Source organism: Euprymna scolopes, chromosome 35 (assembly GCF_053919585.1).
Source record: "Euprymna scolopes isolate OS-2025 chromosome 35, ASM5391958v1, whole genome shotgun sequence".
NCBI classification, from domain to species: domain Eukaryota; kingdom Metazoa; phylum Mollusca; class Cephalopoda; order Sepiida; family Sepiolidae; genus Euprymna; species Euprymna scolopes.
The window spans coordinates 18,914,692-18,922,191 of record NC_136516.1 but is presented as its reverse complement, the minus strand read 5'-3'; positions in this window follow the sequence as shown (position 1 = coordinate 18,922,191).

The following is a 7,500-nucleotide window of genomic DNA, read 5'->3' as shown; positions in this document are numbered from 1 at the left end:
TCAAAAATAAAAAAGTAAGACTATATTATTTTCTTCTGTGATATAATAAATAAATATGTGCCTGTCTGCGTGCGGAGAGAGAGAGAAAGAGAGAGAGAGAGAAGAGGCGGAGTTATATGTATATAGGTATGTTCATATATATATTAGTGGCCTGGCAAGACTACAGGGGAGACAATATATATATATATATATATATATATATATATATATATATATATATATATATATATATATATATATATATATATATATATATATATATATGGAAAGTCCGAGAGATGAACTTAGATAGGGATTGTGATAGAAAATGAGAGATCGATAATTGAGGGAGAGAGAGAGAGAGAGAGAGAGAGAGACAGAGAGACAGAGAGACAGAGAGACAGAGAGAGACAGAGAGACAGTGTATCTGAAGGAGAGAGAGAGAGAGAGAGAGAGACAGAGGGAGACAGAGAAAGAGTCACTTTATGAGAAGAAAGAGAACGATCTAAACAAAGATAGAAACACGGAGAAAGAGAAATCTATCTATCTATCTATCTTTCTCCATATCTATTATCATATATATTATCTATCTATACATCTATCTATATATATGTGTGTGTACGTATGTGTAAGAGAAAAAGAGAGAGAGAGAGAAGGGAGAGAGAGAGAGAGAGAGAGAGAGAGAGGCGGAGAGAGAAGCAGAAAACAGCAAAGAGAAATGATGATAGCGGAAAGCAGAATACCGGAAGTTAAAAAAAAAAAATAATAACAATAAAAACACAAATCCACTGCAAACTTTAAAAAAATCCGAAGAAGAAGAAGAAGAAGAAGAAGAAGAAGAAGAAGAAGAAGACAAGTAAATAACAACAACAAAAAAAAAACGACTAGTGGGGGTGCGGAAAAACGGGAGGTAAAAAAAAAAGATCAGCTGGAGATAAAGAGGACAAGAAAGTGGGGGGGGGGGAAAGGGGGGATTAATCTAATGAAGAACGAGGGCGACTTCAGATGAGACGAGATGATATAACGGCGTCTGTTATGGCAGACACAGGCAAGAAATTGGCGGGAAAACACAGTAGCAGCAACAGCAGCGGCGGCGGCTTTAGATAATAATTGTATTACCAACAATAGGCTTTGAAACAACAACAATAATAACAACAAAAATAACAACAATAATAATAATTATGAAAATAATAAAAAAATAATAATAACGATAAAATAATAATAATAATAATAATAATAATAATAATAATAATAATAATAATAAATTATTATTATTTAAATATCTATCTGATCCAAATGTTTCAAAAAGCCTTTGTACAAACAGTGTTATATACGTAATTATAGTGACTTGTAATAAAAGCCCCCTCCCGTTTAAAGGTGCCTCCAAGTGATGTCTAGAGAAATGAAATAACACTTTTCCTTTTATTATATTTTTCATACTTATCATATATATATATATTATACATGTTTATTATTTTTTTATTATTACTTGAGTCTAATGAAAGGAAATGCCCGAGATAAGCGGAAAGAGACCGGTGTCAGGAGTTTCCTTAACACAAGAAAAACTTGAGTCTCGTCTGGTTTACTATTTAGGATGTGTAAAAATTCAAATCGAGGAGCACGAGGGAAAGTTAGGCCATCAAAACCTAACAGTTGTATACCATATGAGGCCGAACACAAAAAATATTAAGCTTTTGTACCGTAGAAACTTTTGCTAAAATACTAACTAGTTTGATCCTCGAAATTTCTACTGCTTACAATATGATGATGATAGTAGTAGTAGTAGTTGTAGTTACTACTACTACTACTACTACTACTACTACTACTACTACTACTACTAATAATAATAATAGGAAAAGAAAAAGCTACATGGACGATCATAAGGATGACAAAAGATGAGACCAACGAAAACATTTGGGCATGACTACGAAAATGATTTGGTTTTGTTGTTTTACGGCATATCGATCCTTTTTCGGGTTATTCAATGCCGAATCCAGTTATTTTGAAAATAGTATTCATGTTGCATCCAGTTATTTTGTAGAAGTTTTTTATTCTTCAAACTCTTTGTATCTTCAATCGCTAGTTTGTAGTGATTTGTTTGGTTGTTTTATAGTGGATTTTATCATTTTTGTTTCCTGCCATGCAGAACATGAACGAGTTTTGCAATGGGAGAGGGAAAAGGGTTACAGTATCAATGTTTGGTACATTTTAAGTTAGGAAGTCGGTCAGTAAGTTGGGGAGATAGAAAGGAAAAAAGACAATGGAAAGGGGGGAAAAGATGGGTTTTGTTTTTGTTTTAATTTTTGCAGAACATCATTAAATTTTGCAAAAGGAATTAGAAAAAAAAATTAGAAGCATTTCGTCTCAGGAAGCCAATATCTTCAGACAACCTGATCTGGTAGAACCAGTGACTACGAAAATGACACCTAAATCCCTAATAACTGCCGCAAAAGATAACGCGATTAGAACGAACTACATCAAAGCAAAGACCGACAAGACACAAGAAAACAGCAAATGCAGACCCTGTGGACAAAGAGACGAAACGATAAACCGCATAATAAGTGAATGCAGCAAGCTAACCCAAAAGAAATATAAGAATAAATATGCAGACAACTGCATCTTGAATAGCCAGACAAATGGTACAAGCAGAAATCAGCAGCAGTACTTAAAGACAGAAATCATAACATCCTATGAGACATGAACGTACAAACAGATAAACCCATCCAAGCAAGAAGACCGGATGTAATAACAGTTTACAAGAAGGCAAACTTCTGCTAGATCGTAGCCACAGAGTTAAGGGAGACGGAGAATCGAAGCCAATATATGGAACAAGCCAGAAAGCTGAAAGGACTGGAAGATAACACCAATAATATTAGGAACAATACCGAAAATCTTCGAAAAAAATAATAGGAGGGATTGGAACAAGAGAAATGGCTGAGAAGATAAACTGGATAACAATAATAAAAACGACTGAACTATTAAGGAAACCCCCTGAATAAAAAGATTAATACAGAATAGCTACAAACGCTAACTGGGCATAAAAATTGCACCAGAAGTAAAACGAAAAGATAGAGGAACACCACATTGAGTCAAGAAATTGAAACCGTATAACCTAATCCCTTTAAAAAAAAATTGTAGTGCACGCGTCAACTAGCACAAATACAAACAGTCATGAAGGGCCAAGAAGGATGGAAAGACTGAGTAGAGAAATCACTAATCACTCCACTGGATAAGTGCGGAGAGGACTGGAATCCTGGAGAGGTTTATTGCCATGTAAATTTTAATGAAGGCCAATGATCGTTACCAGCGAGAAATCAATGGTAAACGGTTGTTGTGATAACGCAAATTCATTTGCAAAGGTCATCGAACGAGGTGGAGAGTAGTAGAAATCTGGGGAGACATGTTGTCACCTAGACTCCAAGGAACACCACCGGTTGCTGTCAGTTAGCAACCTCTGATGATGACCGAGTGAGTACAATAATAATAATAATAATAATAATAATAATAATAATAATAATAATAATAATAATAATAATAATAATTGTTAACCCCTCAAACGCGCATACACGTGGTGACAAGTTTCGGCTGCAGTAAAAGGCCAAGGAGGATAGAAAGAGCGAGGCGTGCGCCAGAACACCGATCCCACCTCCACTGGAATGGTGCGAGAGAAAGAGAACCAAGAGTACGCGCATTGCAACTCTAATTTCAGAGAAGACCAGCGAGAAATCAATAATAAACGGCTGTTGCCATAACGAAAAAATGATTTTCAGCGGTTATCGAAAGAGGTTAAACGTCTGCCAAGATTTGTTGCCACTTGTTTTTATTAACGATAAGCCATCGGAAACGACTAGGGTGAAAGTGCACAATGCCCGGAAACTCTAAGTGACTAATAATATTGATAGCAGTGTATTATTGTATTATTATTATTATTATTATTATTATTATATTATTATTATTATTATTATTATTATTATTATTATTATTATTATTAGTAGTAGTAGTAGTAGTAGTAGTAGTAGTAGTAGTAGTAGTAGTAGTGTTCTCTCCTCTCCCACTGCAAGAACTATGACACGGAAATTGAGAATTTGATCTGCAAAGTGTGCCTGGGAAACCCCGACAGCATTCCTCGGTAATGGCGCCTCAGGCGATTAGCAATAAACTAACCACTTCTCAAAGAGAGAAGGCAAAGCGTAGGTGGGTGGACCTCTTAGAACTGAACAGAACTAAACTCCCTGGGCAAAATAAAAAAGGGATCGGATCATTACAGGCATGGCCTAATCTCTGTTAATGTTTAGGGGAGGGGAGGACTGGTGGTGGTTGTAGTAGTAGAAGTAATGACTGCAATAACAGTATATCATTATTATTATTATTATTATTATTATTATTATTATTATTATTATTATTATTATTGTTGTTATTATTATTATTGTTATTATTATTATTATTATTATTATTATTGTTATTATTGTTGTTATTATTATTATTGTTATTATTATTATTGTTATTATTATTATTATTGTTATTATTATTATTGTTATTATTGTTGCTATTATTATTGTTATTATTATTATTGTTATTATTATTATTGTTATTATTGTTGTTATTATTATTATTATTATTATTATTATTATTATTATTATTATTATTGTTATTATTATTATTGTTATTATTGTTGCTATTATTATTGTTATTATTATTATTGTTATTATTATTATTATTATTATTATTGTTATTATTATTATTGTTATTATTGTTGTTATTATTATTGTTATTATTATTATTATTATTATTATTGTTATTATTATTATTATTATTATTGTTATTATTGTTGTTATTATTATTATTGTTATTATTATTATTATTGTTATTATTATTGTTGTTATTATTGTTGTTATTATTATTATTGTTATTATTATTGTTATTATTATTATTATTATTGTTATTATTATTATTGTTATTATTGTTGTTATTATTATTATTGTTATTATTATTATTATTATTATTGTAATTATTATTATTATTGTTATTATTGTTGTTATTATTATTATTGTTATTATTATTGTTATTATTATTATTATTGTAGTAGTAGTAATAGTATTAGTAGTAAGTGTAGTAGTAGTGGTGGTGGCGATAGTAGTAGCAGTGGTAGTAGTAGTAATGGTGGTGGTAGCAGTAGTAGTAGTGGTAATAATGATGGTAGTGTAGTAGTTGTGGTGGTGTTGATAATAGTGGTAGTGGTGATAATATTAGTAATGATAGTAGTTGTAGTGCCAGTGTTAGTGGTGGTAGTAGTTGTTGGTGACATGGTGATGCGGATGCGCTGGGTCGACTGTTTTCACATAAGCATGTTTCTGTTATGGTAATTGTGGCAGTGGGCGAAATAAAAAAAAAAAACGTGCGCGCTACCATGGACCAAAACATTTCAAATATTTCCAGTGGTAGGGGGAATCGAGATACATTTCTGTATATCATTTATTTATTTATGTATATATTTTATTTTTATTTTTTTTTTTTGTATATATTTACAAATTAAAAATATACAAAAAAAAAAAAAATCAAGTATCACAACTCTTCAGTGAAGTCAGATTAGTACACGCGGCGGTATCGAACATCTGACCATCTAGTTGATAGTCAATGTTTCTAACCACTTGGCCACATACTTCCCTGCTTGCACGAGAATTAGTAAGTAAAACATGTGCCTATTTTTAGCCTTCAAACGAAACCTTTTCAAAATGTGGTGGACAAGAGAGAATGCAAATAGCAAGTGACAACCAGCTTATGCTACCGCCTGAAATGAATTCAGAAATAAATTATACATCCTTAGTTCATCAGAAATTATAGTAAATTATATATAAACATTTAAATTACATACACAATTCCATGATTTTCTATGAATATTTTAGTATATATATATATATATATATATATATATATATATATATATATATATATATATATATATATATCTGATTAACGAATGCGAACACTCGCGAAGCATAATTGTTTTACCGTCATCTTTGATAGATGGTATATATATATATATATATATATATATATGTGTATTATGTATATATATATATATATATATACACACACACACACACACACACACACACACATATATATATATATATATATATATATATATATGTATATATATATATATATATATATATATATATATACAGGGTGGTCGGTAGAAAAGCTGGAAATTTGAAGGTCGGCTTAGATCATGAATAAAATGCGTGATTGCTATTTTTTGATTGGTGCCGTGTGAGCGTTGTAAAAATAAATGATTGTTCGACAAATTTCCCGCTTTTCTAACGACCACCCTGTATATATAATTTGAGATTGTTTTCCAGTTTTCTAATGAAGTTTAACGAGGTTAATACAAGAGTGCTCAATACCGAAGTAGAGCAGTGTATACTTTTTACTTGTTTTTACATAAGCAGTAATATGTTGCTACCGTTCATGAGAGACCGAAACATACTCAAGGATGTGTAGCAACATATTACTGTTATGTAAAAACAATTAAAGTGTATATATATATATATATATATATATATATATAGAGAGAGAGAGAGAGAGAGAGAGAGAGAGAGGGAGAGAGAGAGGGAGAGGGTGGGAGAGAGAGGGGGGAGAGAGAGAGGTAGAGAAAGACAACACAAATTTAAGACTGCAATTATATTTTACATGAATTTATCGTTCGACAGAATACTCGAATAAAATATATTGAAGTTTCCTTAATCCGCGGAGTTTCAAAGTAATGCGTTCTTCACATCAGAGAAAAGATATGAGCGAATTTATATCATAGCAAAGCTATGAAATTGCTGCTACTGGTATTAATTTTAACAACATTATATGAAAACTAATCATAACTTTGTGCAAAGATTTCCTAAAATGGCGATTTTTTTTTTGATAAAAGGATAAATTCAAAGTCAAGGATAAAAAAAAAAGACAGATGAAAAGATATGAAGAGTTTGATTATATTCAAGACGAAATGATGACAGGAGAGAATGTTCCCCTAAGAAGAATCCGGAAGTATACTGTTGACAAATAGATTCAAATTAAAATCCAAAATGTGTGCAATCCAGGTTTGTAGAAAAATAAATTTTCCAGCAGTCTAAGAATAAAGATTATTTCGAACCCTTAAAAGATTTTCACTTATGGACACTTTCAGCCGGCATAACAACTCTCATGACCCTTAATTATGGATTTATGTATACCATTTGTGTTTGTGGCAGGGTAGACTAAATGAAAACTGTTTTGAACGAATATCATATTTAAAATTAACGCCAGTAAGTAGTTCCTATGATTGTGAAACTTTCATTTTCCGATATATCTGCCTATAAAGTCACTAGTCGCCATTTTGAATGTTTTTTTACAAGTCATACAAATCAACCCGGCTGCAAATACCATGCTATTATATAAAAGTAAATTCCTGCGTGCATGCGTCTGCGATTTCGTCCCCTATGGACTCTTAAATAGCTGGGCCGATTTTATAAAATTTCACACACATGT